We start from the raw sequence: 23,400 nt of genomic DNA, 5'->3' as shown, positions 1-23,400 counted from the left end.
AATTTATCTGAAATTCAGATTTAATTGGGAGCCCTGTATTTTTGTTTTCTAACTTTGGCAACTCTAGGTTTGGATGAAATAAAAGGGATGGAGTTGCACTGAGTGATGGTGCTTATCAGAAGTCTCCCCTTGGGTCACGAAGCAAGACTCCCCTCCATTCCTCTGGCGACAGCCCATTCAAACATACAAAGAAATATATAGACTATCATTTTCTTAATTGTTATTTATTTATATTTATTATTACTATATAATGCTATATAATAATTACATTATTATTATTATGTCACAAAGCAATATAAGAGGTTGGAGGAAGAAACTCAGGAAAAATATTAATACATTCTCTTTTCTGCCATATTCCATTTTGAGCCCTTGGAGGACCTATTTGTAGCTTGCTAAATCACAAGTGAATTGTGAGATTTATTGTCCCTAAGTTTTCAAATGGAATTCTTAGGGGTATATTTACTATAAAAATGTTTCATCACAGCTACATAGTTTCATGCATCACTGGGGTCCACATTTGCTTCATAGTCTAAGCTGAGGGTACAAATCCTGGTTGGACTGGAAGAATAAAGCACCCAGGCTGGGTTATTCATAGATTTCCTGGGGCAGATGGGTTTTAAATTAAGCTTTATGGGAGGAAAAGAACATAGGTTAGCCTCTTCTATAAAAAAGAATATTGCCTAGTAGGCTGTATCATAGAAATATGTAGGAGCTGGGTAAATGGTATAAATAAATGTCTAAATTATAGGACTTTTAATTTACATGAAAAATATCAGTGTGATATTCAATTTTAAGTATGAAATCATATAAATACATATGTCAATTGCCCATACACACTTGCATTTTTTCTGCACATTTGAAGAATGGGAGATTCTAATTAAAAATCCCTTTTCATCAGAGCAGTGGCATCACATGTGCTTGGGAAGATTCAGAGTAGAACATCTCCTGTGATATGCCTCACCCCATCTTTCTACCCTCAAGTCACAAATGAAGACAATCTGACATGCTGATGGTAGGTGATCTTTTTTTTTTTTAGCTCAGACACTATGTTATGCCTTGCTGAAAGAGAAATCTATAAAAAGGGAATTGGCTGTTGAGGCTAGACATGCAATGCCCTTCCGATGCTATGCTACTGAATTTCAGTTTCCACATTCACCCCCAACCCAAATTTTTCAAAGAGTTAAACTGTAACAAAATACATGTCGCACTAAGTTTATTCTGATCATATAATTTTTCTTTGATGATTCAGAAAGCAACCCAAACATCTTAGTATGCTTCCAAGCCATCAATTCCATAATTTATTAAAATTGAGGCATAGGGTGTAATGAAAAGACTGTGGGGCTTAACACCAGCTCTACCATAATATGGATAACTGAGGACAAGTGTTCAACTCCCTGAGCTTCATTTTAGCTAACAAGAGTTATCCTTTAAGAAATAATGAAAGGAGGCACGGACTACCTGTTAGGCCCTTTGGCCTCTCAAGCTCCAGTTCTCACTATACAAGATCAGAGAAGCAAATGGTATGAGGCACCATCCTGATTCTTTATCATGCCTAGAAATTGGCAGTTTATTTAAATAAATAAACAAACCCCAGATTAAATAAACCCATTTATATCTATAAATATTTAACTATTACACATAGTTACAATTTTTAAAATTAACAATTTACACATATTTAATTATTCAAAACGTAAAATACAATTTTAAAAAGTCAAATTGATTTGGGATTTCTGGCTACTTGTAATCTAGAGCATAGGTTTGCAAACTACAGCCCAAGGGCCAAATCCCACCTGCCAACCAGTTTTATAAGTAAAGTTTCATTAGAACACAGCCATGCTCATCTGTTCAAGTATGATCTGTGGCTGCTTTCCTGCTACAGTGGCAGTTGAGTAGTCATGATAGGGATGGTATAGCCTACAAAGCTCAAAATATTTACTATCTGTTATTTCATAACAACAACAAAAAATGTTGCCAGACTTTGATTATAGATCAAAGGATTTTTTTCTGTTGTAAGTAAACTTGAGTGTGATCCATTTAGAGTGATGGGCAGGAATTTATTCATGGTCTCCAGTGGTGACCAAAGCACAGCTCAACAAGGTGGTAGCACACCAGACTGGCAGCTTCTATAGTTAGAAGTCAGATCTGGCTTCAAATCCTCCCTTATGTAGATAATATACATGTGAAATTGTTGGGAGGATTAAAGCTAAGCATGATTTAGTAAGTGCCCCCAAAATGTTCAATCTTTCTATTTAAATAAGTTTAAATAGAAATTTAAATTTCTATTCTGTTTCATCTCAGAAGAAAGAAAGAGAAAGGGGGATCTCTCAGGTATAGTCACTCTGATAAAATGAAACAAAACAAGGTCCCCTTGCAGCACTATTTACAATAGCCAGGTCATGGAAGCAACCTAAATGCCCATCGACAGACAAATGGATAAAGAAGATGTGGTACATATATACAATGGAATATTACTCAGCCATAAAAAGGAACAAAATTGGGTCATTTGTAGAGACGTGGATGGATCTAGAGACTGTCATACAGAGTGAAGTAAGTCAGAAAGAGAAAAACAAATATCGTATATTAACACATATATAGAGAATCTAGAAAAATGGTACAGATGAACTGGTTTGCAAGGCAGAAATAGAGACACAGATGTAGAGAACAAACATGCGGACACCAAGGGGGGAAAGCGGGGTGGTGGTGGTGGTGGTGGTGGTGGTGGGATGAATTGGGAAGTTGGGATTGACATGTATACACTAATATGTATAAAATGGATGACTAATAAGAACCTGCTGTATCAAAAAAAAAAAACAAAGCAAGGTCCCTGTGTAATTTTATCTAAGCATAGACAAAAACAAGGTCACAGGACCATCCATAAAATACCAAATACTCCCTTTCTTGATTAAAATTAATGACTTCTTTTTCTTCATTGAGCATAAAATTGTTTCTGCCTTATGACAGCATCCAGTACAGAATGAAGCCCCACATCCTTAGACACTCCCCTGAATCACCCCATGAAAGCTCAAACCCTGTAATAGATTGTTTCTAACACTGCCTCTCTGAGGTGCCCATGGTTCCCCATGGTGTGTGCTTTCCCTCCTTGCAATGAATCATAAACCCAAGTTGTCCAACTACAGGTGTCCCTGTGGTCTTTGGCTGAAAGTTGTTGACAGTGAGATATGAATCGTTTCAGTTTGTTTTATTTGTATTATAAAAACTATAAACTGTACAATGGTGGTAGCAGGGAAGAAGAGTAATAATTATTGAATAATACTATGTCCTAGGCATTTTTCAAACGTTATTTCTTTCGATTCTTATAATTCTCATTTGAGTTAGATATTGTGATCTACCTTTTACTGACAGAAGAAGCTAAGGGTTGTTGAAGCTGACCAAGGTCTGGGGCATGGAAGATGTGTGTGTCACTTAGAAGTGTGTAATGGCTGAGAGAATCACAACTTTTTATAAAGTAAGCCAATCTAGTAAGGAATAAAGCCTTTGTCTCCCCCTGTGACAACCTCTCTTGTATATATCACACAGTGCTGGGCACTGGGGCCAGTATGCATAGATTGTCTTTCTGAACATCTTAGAAACTTCTCCATTCCTCCTTCTCTTAGACTTAAGCCCTCAGAGCAGCTGTTAGTTATGTCCCTGCTGTTAGCACTTACAATACAAGGTTAGGAATATGGGATGAGAAAGAACCAACCACCCAACCACAAGCCTTCAGAATCACCCTGGGAGATCAGTCAAACCACTGATGTCCAGAGCCCCACCTCAGACCCCTGGATCAGAATCTATGGGGAGACCTTGATATTGGTGCCCTTAACAAGCTGTTCAGGTGATTCCAGTACAGACTCACCTTGAGAATCACTACTTTAATGTAAGTGAGTGTCATATTCCTTGTTGTTTCTCCAAATTTCATCCACACATCAAGTCTCATTTAAGAGTCTCAACCTTCAGACCTCTCTGTCTTCAGGGACGTTCCTCCTCACTGAATTACCCCAGCACTCAGTCTGCATCACACAACTCATGCCTGAGTATGGAGGCTGATGGGGAAAATTCAGGACTTGAAGACAAAATTCACTCTCCTGATCTGCCAGGGTATCCAGGTGACCTTAAGCCTTGATTTCATCATTTGCAGTATAAAGGAAAAATAGTCTCAAACCTGGCCTAGGACAGAGTTTTCTGTGTAATCCAGTTCACATGTTCTTCTGGAAAGCAATTAGCTTTCCTGATAAAACACTTTAAATTTTTTCTAATAAGACTTAATACTATTGAAGACCTGTTTTAGAAAACTAGTTACCCATCCAATCATTTGACTAATGATTTGCACTTATTCTTTTTCCTTTTATGTGATCTAATAAAGATTATCTAACCACTTTTTTTTTTTTTCTGTCGTTGCCTCTGTCAAGAGAAAAGTCTTAGAATCGGTCTGTTCCAGATCTTTTCCCTTAAAGGAAATTCGACATTAAACTTTCATGTTCTCTTAATTAAATTTTCTGAAAAAAATTAATAGTAAAATAAAGATTAATATACCTACCTCCTCCTTATAAGCTACAAAGCATTTGACAAATATAGAGTCTCATAATGACTTATGACCTTTGCATTTGTTTTACATGGATAAATTGTGTCTCTCCAACTATATTATTGTCTCCTGGAAAGCAGGGATCGTAAACATCTTTGAATATTTCTGTATGTCTTTCTCTCTATAATATTATAAAGAGTGAAGTAGATACAATAATTCCTATATTCCTATCAAAATTTTTTTTCTGAAAATTAAGAGAAATTAAGAAAAACTGAAGTGTTTTATGTCAAATTTTCTTCATGGGAAGAGATCTGAAACAGACCAGTTTAACAATTTTGCTCTTGGTAGAGATGTTTGTAGGTTAGATTATGTTTAATGGAGTATGGACAGAAAGAGAGAGGGAGAAAGGGGGGGAGGGAATTGATGAATGTGACGATTTTTTTCTTAATTCCTGAATCTCATGTTCAGATACCAACTAAAGTTTCTCTAAATTAAGCCCTTGCATAGAATACAGTCTGTGCTTGATAGGGTCATGGCTTTGCAAAGAGATTACAGTTTAGGAAAAGATAAGACCTGCACTAAAATAATCTTATGCAATCTATGCTGAATTAATTACATGAGTGGCAATGTATCTGCTGTGAAATAATAAGAAATAAACATATTGCTCTGCCCCTGGTTCACAGAGCTCCTAAAACCATTGTAATTTGGTGGCATTAAAGGTGTGGATCACAATATTCCAAAGAAAATAATGTGTGATGTGCATTTGAGGAAAGAGGAGATGTCCTAATAGTTGATGCAGAGGAAACAGACTGGAGAATAGTGGGATATAATTTATGAAAAGTATACAGTCAGGTGTTCTCAGACTAGTCCCCAATATTTCTAGACCAGAGATAGCTGGAAGCCAGAATAGATAGGCAGTTTATTTTTTCATGTGATTCTAAGAATAGAAGCAAGAATTTGCTTTTTACACAAGAGAACAGATATTACGGTTCCATTTATGTGAATAACTTAAAATAGTCAAACTCAAAGAGACATAAAGTAAAATGGTTGTTACCAGAGGCTGGGGTAGGGGGAATGGGGAGTTACTGTTTAAGAAGTACAGAGTTTCAGTTCAGGATGACGAAAAAGTTCTGGAGATGGATAGTGGCGATGGTTGCACAATAATGTGAATGTACTTAATGCCAATGAACTATACACGTAAAAATGGTTAAAATGGTAAATTTTCTGTTATGTATACTTTACCAAAATTTTAAGAAGAAACAGGAAAAGAGTTTTTTAGGGTGGACTCTCCATTTAGTCAAGAAAGCATAATTTTGGTCAGCTTTTAGCTGTACAAATGGAACGTAAGTGACACTCTGAGTACTGAAGATGCTTCAGACCTAGGTGGGCCACAGTTCTGTTCAATGGGTCTTGCTCTTCAGAGATAATTATGATATAAACTTATTTTTGACACCCTCTAACTGGGGATTAATGTAGGAAGGAAGAGACTTGAATTTGTGGATGTAAAGATAAGGAGGGGAGAAGACCTCTGCCCAGGATGATAAGTAGGCCCCAGCAGCATGGCCTCACACCAGGGCTAATGAGAATGGCTGCTGGGAAGAAATGCTGATGCCTCTAGCAGGTGATCTCTAACTTTGAGTTTTTCATTTCTGTCTAAAACATTGTAATTTCTTAAGCTTGTTATCAAGCCTTCATATAATTTATGGGCCAGAAAACTATAGCCCATGGGCCAGCCACATGTTTTTGTAAAGTTTTTATCTGATCACAGCAATGCCTATTTATTTATGTGTCATCTCTGGCTGTTTTCGTACTACAACTGGAGAACTAAGTAGTTGCAACAGATATTGTATGGCCTTCAAAACCTAAAATATTGATTATCTGGTCCTCTAAGAAAGAGTTTGCCCCAAAAAGGCATGTCACAGGTTCAAGTTAGTTGTGTTTGAGAGGAAACCGAAGGGACCTTGTCCACCTGTTGGAATAAAGTGGACCAGAGAGGTGGAGAGATGATATTCAGATAGACCTGAGGGCAGCAGTTAGACTGAGGGGCACCGCCTGTCGTGGATTTGTAGAACGTGTGAGCCAGGTCTCCAGAAATCTTCAGGAGGGGACTGAGCTCCTCATCATCACTTAAGCGAGACCTTGGACCAAGAACAGAAATGAGCTATATATTTGAGATTCCATGTATGAAGCTTCTGGTTTTGGGACTCTGTCTGACTAGTCTTAATCTCTAAGGAGATCCAGTGATATGCAAAAACCTCCAAATATTGATAATTGAACAAATGCTATCACTTAATGCACAGATACTGCACAGGCACACTCTATAATTATACCCCAAAGTGAACAGCAAGTTGCTATTTCCCTCACAGTTTCTGAGGCAGAGGGAGAGTGAAGGGAGGGGAAGAAGTAGGACGCACCCTTTAGAATAAGGATGTTCAGGCATAGCACCAGATGATACAAAGCTCTGTAGTCTTTTCTTTAAACATTTCTTAATTTTTTTTCAATCTTAGGATTTAAACTTCCCTAAAGAATTGAATGAACCATAAACCAGCTATTGTAGATTGAATTTCTCTTTCAGAAAATGAAATTATTCCTAGAGAGAGAAGTGAGGTATGTTTGGATCTCAAGTCATTTCCCACCCCCTGTAGCTGTGGGGACTCCCCAGCCAACAGTGCTCAGATTTTGGCATCGTCAATTAACCATGCACTGGAGGTCAGGCTGAACTTCTTTATCAGGGAGCAGAGTGATATCCTAAACTCTATTAGATCTGACTTTTGGATTGCCCAGGAAAACCTTCCATTTATGTGTAATGCTCAGCTGGTACAACTTCTACCTGATGCTGAGAATGCTGCTATTCATTAACAAAACTTCACTCTCCAGTCCCTCTATCCCAGAGGCTAAGTTACTGGAAAATCTGTAACATGTGAATTAAATTCAACAGACTTCGCTCTTTTTAAAAAATGGCTTAATCTCCAGGAACTATAATCTTTAGTTGACCAAGTATTTTGAAATCCCAGTTACGTCCAAAGTTGAAAAGAAAAGCAATCTTTGGACTTAGTAACTACTGTTTTTAGAGCATTTGGGGTTCAAAGCCTTTGGTATTTATTGTACATAATCTTAATGACAGTGTCTTTATCTTTTCATTCATTCATATATTCATTCCAGAGATGTTGAGTACTCAGTGACAAACACCATTCTAGAATACAAAGATTAAAAAAAAGCATAGTTCCTGCCTTTAAGGAAATCATATTTTTAGGAAAGAGACTCTGTTTAGATTAAGTTTGATTATGATTGTCATGAATAATGCCATTGTCATCAAAAACAAGATAGGACAATGAAAATATTTGATGAATATTTTTACATAACTCATAATAGATTTGAAGACATTTTGCAAAGCAATATTTTCAGAAATGTTTGACCAATTACAGAATTTTTCTCAGGGTTATTACTTGGAAGGATATCACTGATGTGTGCATATTAAAATATTCTTTAAAATATTTTTGATGTGTTATTTTAGTCATAATATGCTAACATCTCTTATGGTGCCAGCACAGAGGCTTAGACATGGTAGACACCCAATAAGCATTCCCTTGAATTTTAGATTTGGAATTTTTAGGAATCAGCTAGTCCTGTGGTCTTTAATCTTAACTGGGTTTTAGAGCACTTTGAAAATCTAATGAAATCTTTGGAACTTTTTTCCCATTAAAAAAGCACATATTTACAAACACTTAGATTTTTGTATACAGTGTTAGAGGATTGGTGGATTACCTTAAGTATCATCCATAAACTCCTTTGGGGTCACATAATCTAGTCTATATCTTCCATTTTATAACTGTTAAAAATCATTGCCAAGAACCGGGATTGGAAAATTATGGCCCTGAGGCCAAATCCAGCCTTCTTCTTGTACAGCCTGAGCTAAGAATGGCGTTTACATTTTCAAATAGTTACATTTTAAACAGTTATATAAGAGCCTGTATATTATCTTCAACTTTGCCTTTTGGCTTGCAGAACCTAAACTATTCACTATCTAGGCCTTATAGAAAAAATTTGCCAATCCTTGCCCTAGAATGGTCAGAAAATATCTTCTAAATCACTCGGTCAATTACTAGAAAACAGAGGACTAGAATTCATACCTCCTGATTTCTCATCCATTGGTCTCTCATTACTCCTATTGATCAATTAAACTATTGACTGATTGATTTAAACCCAATAAAAAAGAAAACAAGGAGTTGTAAATCTGGAGTACTTGATAAACAATTTCTTAGATAAATAATTGGACATTTTTGCAGGAAGTTGAAATCCAGAGAACTAAATGACCTATCCAGAATCATATTACAAATTTGTTAAAGAAGCAAGACTAAGCTGTGAAACTCAGGCTGCGCATTACTGACTACTTTTTTAAACTTTGCATTATTTTCCATTCCACATGTTTGAAATGCAATACTTCTTGTGAAAGGAAATAATGGTATGGAAGGAACTTACTTAAGGAAAATATTTGAACAGATGCTGTTGTTAACTTCTAATTAAGTGATTTTTAAAGCTATTTTCAGATTCCTCCTGTCATGTCATACTGTAAAAATGGAATGCAAAGAATTATGATAACCATTATCACAAAATCACACATGCTATCTTGAATATATTCTTTTAGAAATTTCAAAGTACCTGATTGCTATTGATTGTTTTCTTCTGTCGATTAGGGCTGCCAAAATGGTTTCAAACTATATATGAAAATATTAGCAATAATAGAGTTTAAAGAGTTTCATAATAAAAAATAATAAAACTACTTAAAAGATAAACATATGGGGCTTCCCTGGTGGCACAGTGGTTGAGAGTCTGCCTGCCGATGCGGGGGACACGGGTTCGTGTCCCGGTCCGGGAGGATCCCATATGCCACGGAGCGGCTGGGCCCGTGAGCCATGGCCGCTGAGCCTGCGCGTCCGGAGCCTGTGCTCCGCAACGAGAGAGGCCACAACAGTGAGAGGCCCACGTACAGCAAAAAAAAAGAGATAAACATATGAATAATATGTGAAAGCAATACCAGATCCCCTAAAGACTTCTATGAGGTTTTTAGCCACAGTCCTTTTTTTTATTTTCTGATCGATTTTGAAAACAGTTTTGTCCATATTTAACCACTAATAAAAATTAGGTGTCAAACTCAGAGTAGTGTGTACTACACAGGAAGAACAAAACAATTGTTTCTATAAAGGAGGAGTTGTGGTCAGAGTAGATAAGCTTGGGGTTTTTTTCAATATATTTTTTAACATCTTTATGGGAGTATAATTGCTTTACAATGGTGTGTTAGTTTCTGCTGTATAACAAAGTGAGTCGGCTATATGTATACATATATCCCCATATCTCCTCCCTCTTGCGTCTCCCTCCCAACCTCCCTATCCCACCCTTCTAGTTGGACACAAAGCATAGAGCCGATCTCCCTGTGCTATGTGGCTGCTTCCCCCTAGCTATCTATTTTATGTTTGGTAGTGTATATATGTCCATGCCACTCTCTCACTTCGTCCCATAAGCTTGTTTTTCACAGTAAGACTGTCTGGAGATTCTGAACTAGGACTACGTTGGTAAGTCTGGCATGCTCTCTTTATGCATAACCTCTATTCACATGCCCCCCAGCCCAAGTCTTTTGCACTTACCTGAAAAAGCCAGATTTCTCAGGGAAATGTGCAGAGTTAGGCCATCTGTCTGAATTCCAAATCTGATTCTTTTTTAATGACAAGCCTGCTTGGGCACTTCCACGGTCTGCATGCACTCACAGGGCCTGGCCGGTTCACCAAACAAAAGGAAGCTGGTGTTTTAAGTTACGTTCTGCAAAGAATCAACAGCAACCACAAAACCTCAAGACCATTTCAAACACACTAACACTGAAAAACCAAGCTCTTAAAGATGAACAGTCCAAGTTGCAAAATTATAGGAAGGCCAACTGTCAAGAAATTCTTTTTTAAGGTTTTAGGACTACTATGAGAATCCATTTTAAAAAAACTATTCAAACTGAATTTTGTAGAGAATGGGGGGAAAAGGCAGTGACATTATCAAAATGTGTGCTGAACTGTGTGCTGTGTTTAGGGTGGAAGAATATATTATATATATATATAATTTCCTTTCAGAAAATTTACAGAGTTGTTCTATACCCCATTGGGGACCTAGGACTCCTACCCTTATAATGTATTTTGGTGATTAGCTCTGTCATTGATATATAATATTGACTAAAACATGACACTAACATCAGCTCATTTAATTAGAGTTAAGAAAGAGGATATTTGAACCAGAGTCTATTATAGTGCCAGAGGAGGGGAGTATGTTAGTCCACAGCCTCGTTTTTTAGACCATGAACATTATCTTCAAAAGAAGTTCTGCACACAGTCATAAAGATATACTGCAAATGTTGAAAGAAAACTAAGTTCCTCAAACTGCTCTAACTTGCCTGCCATTTTATGCAACACTATAAATTAACATTTTATCAATATTGTAATTATCTTGTAAATCACCTAATAACATATAGAAATCTGTGACTTTAGATTGCTAATTTATTAAATATCAACATTTTAAACACCACTCGAATTTTTAAACTCTAATTTGACATTTCTTTATTTAAAAAAAATTACGGGAGCATCAAACTTGTACCGTCCCTGAGTTCCCTCTACTTTAAAGGCCCAAATTAGAATTATGATTTTCGTAACTTCAGATGATTTGTGGTCTCCTTTGCAATGCTAGAATACTAATATTCTAGGCAAACATTTTGCAGCTCTTGTTACTCATTGTTCACATTTCTCATTTCAAACATAATGTTATAAATGCACCTGATTTTGTTTTCTCAGTTGCAAGGGAAGTATTCTACATCTGGAAAGTCTTCAATTTCGGCAGGTGTGCACCATTTGTGTTATAGGAATAAAAATGTTATATGCTTCAAAATAACTCATGCTGGAGGAATTTCAATTTTTAGTAATGTTAGAGAAGACTGTTATAGACAAACCCACCCTCTGAGAAGAACTAAAAAAATTGGATAGCATATAAATTCTATTGGCTTTAGAAAGCTGGCCAGGCAGTGAGAAACTGAAGAAACCAAATCCCCAGGAGAAGAGAAGTACAAAAAATGAGCCTGATTTTTGACTCTTTTTTACTCAAGGTGCTCCTGTTTATAACTGGCCACTGAGAAGCAGAGAAATCAAGCAGAAAAGGGTAGCATTATTGGCAATAAACAACGGGAATTTCATTATGATAAATGCCACAATCTTTCTAAAATATTACAATTCTAAATTTCTTGCACTTAATAATGTAGTTTCAAAATATATAAAGCAAAATGATGACACAATTAAAAGGAAAATGGACAAATCCATTATCATAGGGAGATTTTTAACAGATGTCTCTTAGTAACTGATAGACCAAGCAGACAAAAATTCCATATGGATATAGTAGATTTTTAACAATGCCATCAATAAATTTGACCTAATATACATACCCTATATCCAGCAAGAGCAAAATTCACATCAAATGTCAAAGCCAGTTAACTAAGTGATGGGTATAAAGGAAATCTCAACAAAGATCTAAAAACTAAAATTATACACAGTATATTTTCTGACAATAGTACAGTTAGGCTAGAAATCAATAACAAAAAAGATAATATTAAAACTTTCTTATGTTAGAAAAGTTCTTGATATAAGTACTTTTAAATAATGCAAAGGCTAAAAAAAATGAATACAAATGAAAATTAGGAAACTTTTTCTTTGAATGATAATGAAACTTCAACTTGTCAAATCTTTCAGAACACAATTAACACCATACTTAAATGCTTATATTAGGAGTGAAGCTGAAAATAAATTCTCCAAGCATCCATGTCCATAAGTTAAAAGAAAAATAAACCTAGGGAGAACAAATAGAAACAAATAATAAAAATAAAAGCAAAAGTCAATAAAATATTAAACAAACATGCACTGGAGAAAATCAATATAAAAGTTGTTTTTTTAAAAAAAGTTGGTTTTAAAATTTGATAAATCTCTGAAAGACAGGTCAAGAAAAAAAGAAAGAGGGCACAAAACACGAATATCAAGAATGATTTTATTCAAAGGAGGGATTTCAGTAAAGATCCCACAGTTAAGAAAATGAAAACAAGAGGATATCATAACAGCTTTAGAGTAATAATTTCAATGAAACAATTAGATGGTTTTAAAAGCCATAATTTTCCAAAACTGCCAAAATACCACAAGAAGAAATATAAAATACAAATAGTTTAATATGTAGTAAAGAAATTGGATCTGTAACTAACATCCTTTGAAAACAAATTTCCAAGCCTGGCAGCTTTACTAGTGAATTCCTCCAAACATTTAGAAATAAAAATCAATCTTACATATACTATTCCAGAGACAGAGAAAGAGGAAAAATTTCCCAAGTCATATTTTGAGGTCATTGTAACTTTGGTAGCAAATACTGGTAAGAACATTACATTAAAGGATCTAAGGGAGCCCACTCTCTTATTTATATAGATACAAAACTCTTACAAAATGGTAGCAAAGCAAATCCAGTGATATATAAAAATGATAATACAATTATTCCAGGAGGGCAAGTTGGTGTAACATGTGAAAATCGATGAATGCATTTCACCACATCAACAGAATAGAGGAGAAGAATCATAATCATCTCAAATAGAGGCAGAAAGATCACTCAATAAAATTCAGCATCCATCTGTGATTTTAGAAAAGAAAACCTACAAACTAAGAATAGAAGGATGTTTACAACATTTTATAGCAAACATCATGCTTCAATGGAAAATATTGAAAGCTTTTCTTTTGATATCAGGTATACGTAAAGGATGACTTCTGACTATTAGAATACTATTCAACATTGCATTCTAATCTAGGATCTATCTTAACCCAGTGTGATGAGGCAAGACAATCAATAGAAGGTATAAGTATTGGAAAAGTAGAAATGAAACTATCTTTACTTGCAAGAGCCCTGATTTTATACATAAAAATTCCAGATTTTTGTAGTTCATATAACTGACAAAGGACTCATATCAAATATATATCAATAAGAAAAAGACAGATAATACAATAAAGTTAATATACACAAAATACATGAACAGACAATTTGCAAAAAATTTCCCAATAAACCCACAAAATGTTGGTCACTCTTATTAGTGATTTGGGAAATGCAAATAAAAACTGCAATGGAATATCACTACACACCAGATAGCTGAAATTTTTAAAAAATTTTTTTATACAGCAGGTTCTTATTAGTTATCTATTTTATACATATTAGTATATATATGTCAATAAACACACCACCAAGTGTTGCAGAGGGTGTGGAGTGAATAGAATATTCATATACTACTAGAAGGAGTGGAAACATGGCACAACTAAAGCTTTACTTCTAAAGCTGAGTATACACATATCTCATGAACTGGCGATTGCATTTCTAGATACACACCCAACAAATAATGCGTATGTATGTGTTCCAAAAAAGTTACAAGAATGTTTGAGACAGCAGTAGGTATAACAGCCCAAGTCTAAAATCTTCCAGATGTCAATCAAAAATAAAACGTATTATCAGAAAAAAGTGGGATGTATAGAATTGCTCTTACCATGAACATGAATAAAGTACTGCTACATGAAAAACCATAGATGAGTTTTGCAAACAATGTATTAGTAAAAAGAAGCCAGACACAAGAGAAGTCGCTGTGTGATTATGTTCATACAAAATTTAAATACTGGCAAAACGGATATGATATTATAAATCAGGTAGTTGTTACCTCTGGGATAAATGAGAGGAGTAACTGAAAGAAGGGGGACTTCTGTGCTATCTCCTGGTCTGGGTGGTTGCTCCCGGTAATTCTGTGGTTGTACTACTATAATTGGTGCACTTTTCTGTCTGTACATTATACTGAAACAGTAAAAGTTTATTTGAAAAAATGACCCTCACTGGAAATTCGGTGCTATTCTTGATTTAACACTAATTATTTTCACAGTTCTATTATGTCCACATATGGATTCAGCCAACAGGCTCTTTCTTCCTTGAGGCTTGAGATGGAATGTCCTCCTCTTCCAAATTCCTTGCATGCTCTTGCTCATTTTCCTGGATATGATGCTAATACATCCTCTTCCTCACTTTGAAATATGTTTGGTCAGTGCTTCATCCCCACTGAAATAGTGCCAGAACAATTTGCTCCAAATCCATATTTAGAGCTCATTAAGAGAAAATTTGCATGTGGCATTTGTGAGCTTCCAGCTCTTACCTATTAAATCAATGTGCAAAGTACACTTTGGTTGAGCTCTGCTGCAGATCTTCAGAATCATCTTAATCACATAAAAGGAATGATTTCCAATATTGGCACCCCATATAAAAATGAGGCTGGTGATGATAAAATGTCAAATATTTAAAGAGCAGGAGAGGGATCTATGAAGCACAGAATCTCAGTGTTTGAAGATAGGCACTGATACTAGAAACACCTTCCACGTAATCATCCAGGCTCTACCTGTTCATTGACAGCTCTGATGTTTAAAGCTATTCATTACTTAAAAGCTGAAATGTCTCACTATACCATCTACCCACATGTTCAATTCCCCCTCTACCACAGAGAAAAACGTAATCCCTTTTCTATACGACAGCACTGTAAGTGCTGATAATACTTGACTTGTCCAGTCTTCTCTTCTCCATGCCTGGAGCTTTGTTCTGTTAAAACAATACATGTGTGGTGTGGCTTTGAGTTCCTCCATCCTCCTGGCCACTCTGCTTTCAATACCCTTCAGTTTAGTTAACTTCCTCCTTCTTCACAGTTTATCCAGAATAGCACCTAATGCCTTCAGTGTACTCTGACCTGTAAAATGATGTCTCTTTGTTATATGGTGCTTTCTTTAAGAGCTTCCCACAAGCACATTTTCCACCATCCTGTGGTTTAGACCCAAGAGAAGACCTTTGCATTGATCTTTGCTAAACTTTACTTTGCTCCAGGCTTTTCCATAACTTTTTGGATCCTAAATCTGATCACCACGTCGCCATTCAAAGGGTCCAATAGACCATAACTGAAGCTCAAGGCCTCTCCCAGCCACCTGAAACAGTCCATTCATGTGTGTCCATTCATGTGTGTCCTTCAGCTAGAGCCATTCTCCAGATATCATACAGCCTAGGATTCCAGAATGTCAATATGGCCAGCAGCTACCTTGCTGAATACCTGGATGAAAACCACATAACCTATGTCTAATGAATATTGTTCATCTTCATTCTGGTAACATGTCCAAGATATCCCTGTCACAATTTAACTTTCCAGCCATGTGAATTAGCATGTGGACTCTGTACTCACAGTAGAACACAAGGATTTGGAAATCATCTGCGTTCAAGTTCCTCCCTTTCACCTGGTTAACTGAGTATCCTCAGAAAAACCACATAGACTCTCTGAGCCTCATTTTGCTAATTAAGACAATAGGCTAATTGCCTAGGCCTCTGCTGGAGAATTTTGCTTTGATTTGTTTTATGATGTGCATGAACTTTGTCTAAAGCAGCATTTTCCCTGTAAATTATTCCATGAATTGCAAATTCCACATACAGAATGTTCTGAAACAGACTATCAAACATCCCTATGAGTGCAAAGACCCAAAGGTTTTACTATTTAATGCATTCAGACACTATATTTAGTTATTAAAGACAAGTTGCCACCTGTAAAGAAGTACTGTTATACAGGAAGGTAATGATGATGAGAACAACCATAGTGAGGATGACAATGATGATGATGATGATGCCTTTATATTCAAACTGTGGCTCCCACCCTGAAGTCTACACCATAAAACTTCTGTTGTTGGAATAACAAATAACACTCACCTGGCTTCTCATAGTATGAGGAGTTCTATTTATATGCATTTCAGGATATTATAAGGCATTTCAGGGCAGTTGCTAGGGTGACAAATGAATTATAGGAGGAAACATAAATGTACCTCAAATCTATACTTCCTCTCAGCAAGGGACTAGATTCAAGGTCTATGTAATTCCTAGGAAACAAGCTTCATGGTGCCATTTTTAAAACAGAACTTGGTTTTCTAGAAGCAGAGCATCAACCCTTGCACTGTAGGAGACTGCCCTCCTATAAATAGATAAGAAATCTAATGGTATTTTGACTTAGGCAGGAAATCTTAGAACATTGGGGAAGACTTTCAGTTTTCAATGTATTTATTCACCAATAAATTTCACACCCCCACACACACACAAACACACACACACACACACACACACCCCAAATAGATCTAGTAACTGGATCACCAGAAACCTTTATTCTAGGCTAAGCCAGGCCAGCACCTAATCTGAGCTTCACACATCCCCACCCCGTTTTCAGAAATAGTCTTGGGCTTTTTCTCTTGATCTTAACCTTAACTTTTTGCCTCATCATCCATTTCTATGTACACCCAGCTCCCAACTGTTTGGCTTTGTCTTCCCCTTAGTGGATCTGTGCTTGCCCCTTGTAGCTTAAGGTAGATTTGGCTTTTTCAGTTCCAGGAAGCCTCCTACCTGATTGAGCCCTACCCTGGAACTCATCAATGATGATTTCCTTGGTTACCTAACACTCACTCCTCAAGTGAGAGGTTGAGAGCGTTTACTTGAGAATGGGCAGCTCTTGCCAGAGAAGTTTAAGAGACAATTGCAATAGACCTTTCCTTTAGCAGCCCCCAAAGTTTCATTCTCGTTGAAAAAAAATCTCCCCAGGTTTTCTGTTTACTTAACATTTTTGTCTCAGTTCTCTATTTTGGTCACTGTGTCTCCAGAGTACATTTTTTTCTTGAACGATAAATTTATTAATTTATTCAATGAATACTTATTGTACCAGGCATTGTACTTAACGGTATAGCTCCAGAAGCTGCATGTTAGTTTGATTCCTGCCTTTGCTGGGGACCCTGTCATCTGCTTGTGCAACATCACTCATGGGCCTCGTCACATGGGCCAGCACTCTGCTAGAGAGTGTCTCTTTGTCTTTGAATTCCTTCACCTGGGAGTACAAGTCTTCCCATTCACACTCTCTCTCTCATTTGCTGTCATCCCCAACTTGTTCACCAAAAGCTTAATTTCTCTACCATAATAAACTCATTTGTTTAATCCAATGTCCATATGTCATGTACAGTTCAACAGAAGATGAGATCCATGAAATTAGGGACTGTGATTTATCTACATCCAATTGACCAAAACTTAGCAAACAGCACAAAACACATTGTATACATTCAATAAATGATTGCTTAGTGAGTGGATGGGTTGATGGATGGATGGATGGTTGCTTAGTATGTGCCAAGCAGATACTAAGAATTTTATATAAAATAAATAAACCCTGGGGATGTAATGTTCATCATGGTGGAAATAGTTAACACTGTATTGTATATTTGAAAGTTGCTGAGAGTAAATCTTAAAAGTTCTCTTCTCAAGAAAAAAAAACTTGTAACTATGTGCAGGGTTGGATGTTAACTAGACTTATTATGGTGATCATTTCACAATATACACAAATATCAAATCATTATGTGGTATACCTGAAACTAATATATGTCAATTATATCTCAATTAAAACTAATCAATAATTATATTATCCCCTCAGCAATTGTAAGGAGTAGGAATCATTAGTCTCATTTTACAGATGGAGAAAAACTCAGAAATATTTTCATAACTTCCCCAAGATTATTGTTAACAGTAATACTGTTATTTTGTTTATTAAGGTATAGTTGATTTTCACTATTATATTAGTTTTAGTTGTACAATATAGTGATTCAAAATTTTTATAAATTATACTCCATTTGTAGTTATTATAAAATATTGGCTGTACAATATACCCTAGTAGATTATTTATTTTATACATAGTAGTTTGCATCTCTTAACCCTCTACCTTTCCCCTTCCCCTTCCCTCTGCCCACTGGTTTGTTCTCTATATCTGTTAATCTTTTTTGTTATATTCACTCATTTCTTTTATTTTTTGTAGTCCACATATAGGTGATATTATACAGTATTTGTCTTTGTCTGTCTGACTTATTTCACTAAGTATAATATCCTCCAGGTCCATCTGCGTTGTTGCAAATGGCAAATTTTCATTCTTTTTTTATGACTGAGTAATATTCCATTGTATATATAAACCACGTCTTCTTTATCCATTCATCTGCTGATGGACACTTAGGTTGCTTCCATATTTTGGCTATTGTAAATAATGCTTGTATGAACACTGGGATGAATATATCTTTTTGAGTTGGTGTTTTCGTTTTCTTTGGGTATATACCCAGGATAGCAATATTGTTATTACTTGGTATCATGTTAGTCAGAGTTGCATTAATGATTAACAATGATTAGTAACCATGTTAGCTAGCATCCATTGGATATTTATGCCTTCAATAAGTATTTTCTTCACATTATCTTATATAGTCCTCAGATAACTGTAGAATAGTGCTATTATTATGTCTGTTATATGTATTTTTTAATGCCACATCCAAAAGTGTCCTATAGGTGCATGACACTCTGAATGAAAGATGTGAAAGCTACCTTTTCACTTATTCACAGTTCTTTCTCCATGGCCAACACAGGAGGTAGAGCATACAAAGAACCCCTGCTTCTGCTTTTCTAGGAACAGTATTGCCCAAAGCAAATAAAATCAGTAGATATCTACAGTTGCTCCTTCAGTTCTTCAATACTAGAAAGATAGTCATCTGGACCACTAAATTGTCATCACTAAATTAGTTTGAATTTATCTCCCAGTAGGGATAGCAGTCAGGATAGGACCACAAGGTTTTGACAAGCTATGATAGTATTAAAAAATACATATATTTCTCTTACACGCCATCTCAGACAATTAAATAGCTTAAATAGTTAAATGTGGTGTTTTTATGATGCGGACACAACTATGAATCAAGTTCATCTAATGTCATCATTCCTAATTTTATTTATTTTTATTAAAAATTTTTACTGTGGTGTAGATGACATATAACTAATTGTTATATTAGTGGCAGATATACAACATAATGATTTGTTATTTATATATACTGAAAAATGGTTACCACAATAAGTCTAGTGAACATCTGTCCCTTTAAATAGATACATTTTTCCCTTGTGATGAGGTCTTTAAAGATTTACTCTTAGACACTTCCAAATATGCAATACAGTATTATTAACCATAGTGATACTAGTATTCTAGTACTAGTAATACATAGTATTATAAAATATGCATAGTATTATAGTATTATAATATAGTATTATATATAGTATATATAGTATTATAATAATACAGAGTATTATTAGCCATAGTGATACATTACTCTTATATCAGCTTTCCCAATAGAGACTGATAGCTCTCACAGGATTTCTTCACTTTTTAAAAATCTTAATTCTCTCTTCTCTTCCACCTGAATCATTTTTAAATATATAATCATTTTTATAATATAGTATTTTATAATATAGTATTTTATAATATAGTATATATAGTATTATAATAATACATAGTATTATTAACCTACATAGTATTATTAACCATAGTGATACATTACTCTTATATCGGCTTTCCCAATAGAGACTGATAGCTCTCACAGGATTTCTTCACTTTTTAAAAATCTTAATTCTCTCTTCGCTTCCACCTGAATCATTTTTAAATTTCTCTGGGTCATTTATTCTCTCTTGCGTCAGATCAACTGATGCTTTCTAATGCATTCTTCATCTCATTCATTGAGTTCTTCAGCTCCAGAATTTCTGTTTGGTTCTTTTTAATAATTCCAATCTCTTTGGTAAAGTACTCCCTCTGTTTATTAATTTTATTCCTGAGTTCATTAACTTGTCTTTCCGAGTTTTCCTGTAGCTTGTTGAATTTCTTCACAACAGCTATTTTGAACTTTTATCAGTTTAAGTTGCAGTACTTCATGCGTTTGAATTTTACCGCTGGAGAATTGCCATTTTCTTTTCGTGATGCCGTATTAACATGATTTTTCATAGTGGTTGATGAAATGTGCCTCTTCTGTTGCATGTGAAATATCAGATACCTTTCTTATTTACAGAAGGAAGGCTTTGTTTACTTTGATTCTGACAGTTCAACAATCTAGCAATTGGAAACTTTTCTTTTGCTTTCCAGAAGATGGTGCTATAACACAGGGTTTTGGTTTGTTTTACTGAACAGACTCTCCATGCTACACACTTTCACTTTCCACCTCCTCTGCCAGAGAGGTCGCCCCTGCCACCACCACAATCCCAGCAAGTGGCAGTGTCGGTCTGGGTTGTGAGGCTCCCCTGGCCTGTTCCTCCTTTTCCTCTGCCTCCAAACTCATCTCCATCCTGTTCTGATGGCTTGCTGAGTTCTCCCGTCAGGTGGGCTGCACCTCTACAATTTCTCTGTCTCCCATGAGTGCCCAGTTTTGCACTCTCCAGATTACCTTCTTCCTTTTGGTAGCAAGTGGGGGTGGGCAGGCTAGTGGGTGTGGATCCACATCTTCCTCTGAGGTCCTATCCACTTCCTATCTACTTCTCACAGGTGGAAAGGTGGCTTTCCCGGGTGTCTTGGTGTACTGTGCAGAGGCACTTTTGATGGGTTATGGATGTCTGGTTAGTTGTGAATCAAAAAGAAGAGAAAAAGGGAATGACTCTTGCCACCACTATGTCCACATCACTCTCCTCAAAAACTTTGCTTTAAATAAGAGTGGCCCGGGGCTTCCCTGGTGGTGCAGTGGTTGAGAGTCCACCTGCCGATGCAGCGGACACGGGTTCGCGCCCCGATCCGGGAAGATCCCACATGCCGCGGAGCGGCTAGGCCTGTGAGCCATGGCTGCTGAGCCTGCGCGTCCGGAGCCTGTGCTCTGCAACGGGAGAGGCCATAAGCAGCCCACGTACCGCAAAAAAAAAAGAGTGGCCCTAGGATAACTATAGAAAAGTATATTTCTTTTCTATTTATTAAATATTTCACCTTTTTGAAAATATAAATCTAAATGATATATCTTGGTCCTGGTCAGCCTTTATCCTGATGTGGTAATGCTGCAAGGATGGCTGTTTGCCACCTCTAGTGAGACTTGCGAAAAATGATGCTCATCATGTCATGTCTCTGACTGCAGCCCAGGACACAGCTCTTCAGTGGCAGAGGCTTGTCTCCAACCAGCTGATGCTGCATCACAACCATGTAGATATACAGAGAATTAAACCTCCTGTAGCTGTGGTGACAATAGACTGGAATATCTGTGGGTACATCCTGTAACAGGGCCAATGTCACAATAGTGACCTCAGCAGGTTTTAGGTTGTCCACTGGACAGGCTCACAACAAAGTTTAATTTGAGTTGAGTTTTATCTATACTGATGCACTCATTATCTTTTGTAACACATTGTTATTCACCACTCTGTGTCCTAGTTTGAATAAGCATCTTCAGGAAGCATATATCATTTTTTTTTTTTTTAAATTTTTGGCTGCATTGGGTCTTCATTGCTGTGCATGGGCTTTCTCTAGTTGCAGTGAGTAGGGACTACTCTTCGTTGTGGTGCGCGGTCTTCTCATTGCGGTGGCTTCTCTTGTTGCGGAGCACAGGCTCTAGGTGCACCAGCTTCAGCAGTTGTGGCTCGTGGGTTCTAGAGTGCAGGCTCAGTAGTTGTGGCGCACGGGCTTAGTTGCTCCGCAGCATGCGGGATCTTCCTGGACCAGGGCTCAAACCCGTGTTCCCTGCGTTGGCAGGAGGATTCTTAACCACTGCACCATCAGGGAAGCCCACATATATCATTTTATGGGATGCTTTAGGCAGGGGTCAGCAAACTTTTTCTGTTTGCTGGCCAGATAGTACATATGAGCTCTGCCACAACTACTCAAATGTGCCCTTATAAGTCAAAAGCAGTCATAGACAATAAACCAATGACTGTGGTCCAATAAAACTGAATTTATAAAAAGAGACAGCAGGTCAGATTTGGCATGTGGGCCATATTTTGTGGCCTTCTGCTATTAACAGAAACAATTGTAGTTAGATGCAGGGTTCTAGAGCAAACTTGAAGCAGTTCTGAAGAGTATTATATAAAATAATAATATTATATCAAATATATATATTATATTATATAAAATCCAGTTTGATCCATCTTCAGACTGCTAAAGGTTTCAAATCGTTGGAATCTTGATCCAATTGTTAAACATTCTGAGCCACCTCAGACATTTCACTAAAGCACTGCCATTCTTACTTCTTGCCCAGGAAAATTGTGTGAGAATAGGTGTAGACCTTCTGAAATTTATCTGGTACCTTTTTTCTTTCCTCTGCATTATCTTTGAGCATAGAAAATGGGCAGAACCTCTAGTTTAAAAATTTGCCAGAATAAACATCTGATCTGGATACTGCTGCTAACACTTTTCAAATTTCTCTTTCAACTCAAGGGCTCTCATCTGTTCAGTTGGTACATAGTGGGCTTCATGACTATTCTCTTGCCAGCCATGGTGCAAAAAATCTCCCAGGCTTCTCAGGAATTAGCCTGAGTGATGGCGAATTGCAGTATGAGTGCCTGTAACCAGTTATAATCTTGAAGGACATTTTGCTCTGAAATGAGTTCTAAGCTGTAAACTCACCCATTTTAAATTTTAGGGTCTTGTTAAATCAGTCAACAATTCCTACTGTAACTGAGTCATCACAAACAAAATTGTCTTGTTATATATAGGATTTTAGAAACTCACACATTAAGAGATTTTAAAAATTAATTCTCTGATCAATTTCCCATCCCTTTCCTTAAAATGTTCCAAAATAAAACTGACCCCCATTTTGGCTGCTCATTCCTTGCCTCCCCAAAATAGTAAATCTCTTTTTAAAACTGTCTGTGCCACGGTAATTTCAGAGAACTTTGTCATTAAAAAAAAAAAATATCACCTTTATTCACATAAGCAGTCTAGGCAGAAAGCATGTATTTATCACATCAGAGAAAGTTCTTTCTGATAA

At 36.4% G+C, this 23,400-nt stretch overlaps 1 protein-coding gene and 1 long non-coding RNA gene across 2 annotated transcripts in view; one reads left to right on the top strand and one right to left on the bottom strand.

The window, feature by feature from the left end:
• Nucleotides 1-10,326, bottom strand: part of LOC309966703 (putative G-protein coupled receptor 141) — a 61,561-nt gene extending 51,235 nt beyond the window's left edge. The window contains exon 1 of the mRNA XM_082846949.1: nucleotides 10,165-10,326. The gene's annotated coding sequence lies outside the window, so the exon portion shown is untranslated. The remainder of the gene's footprint in view (nucleotides 1-10,164) is intronic.
• The window catches only part of LOC309966705, a 51,235-nt gene continuing 28,780 nt past the window's right edge, over nucleotides 946-23,400 (top strand). Inside the window, exon 1 of the long non-coding RNA XR_014326475.1 lies at nucleotides 946-1,012. This is a non-coding gene — a long non-coding RNA (uncharacterized lncRNA). The remainder of the gene's footprint in view (nucleotides 1,013-23,400) is intronic.

This window comes from Leucopleurus acutus (genome assembly GCF_964270905.1).
Source record: "Leucopleurus acutus genome assembly, chromosome: 9".
NCBI classification, from domain to species: Eukaryota; Metazoa; Chordata; class Mammalia; order Artiodactyla; family Delphinidae; genus Leucopleurus; species Leucopleurus acutus.
Note: the sequence above shows the minus strand (reverse complement) of the source record. Positions and strands in the feature narration are given on the sequence as shown.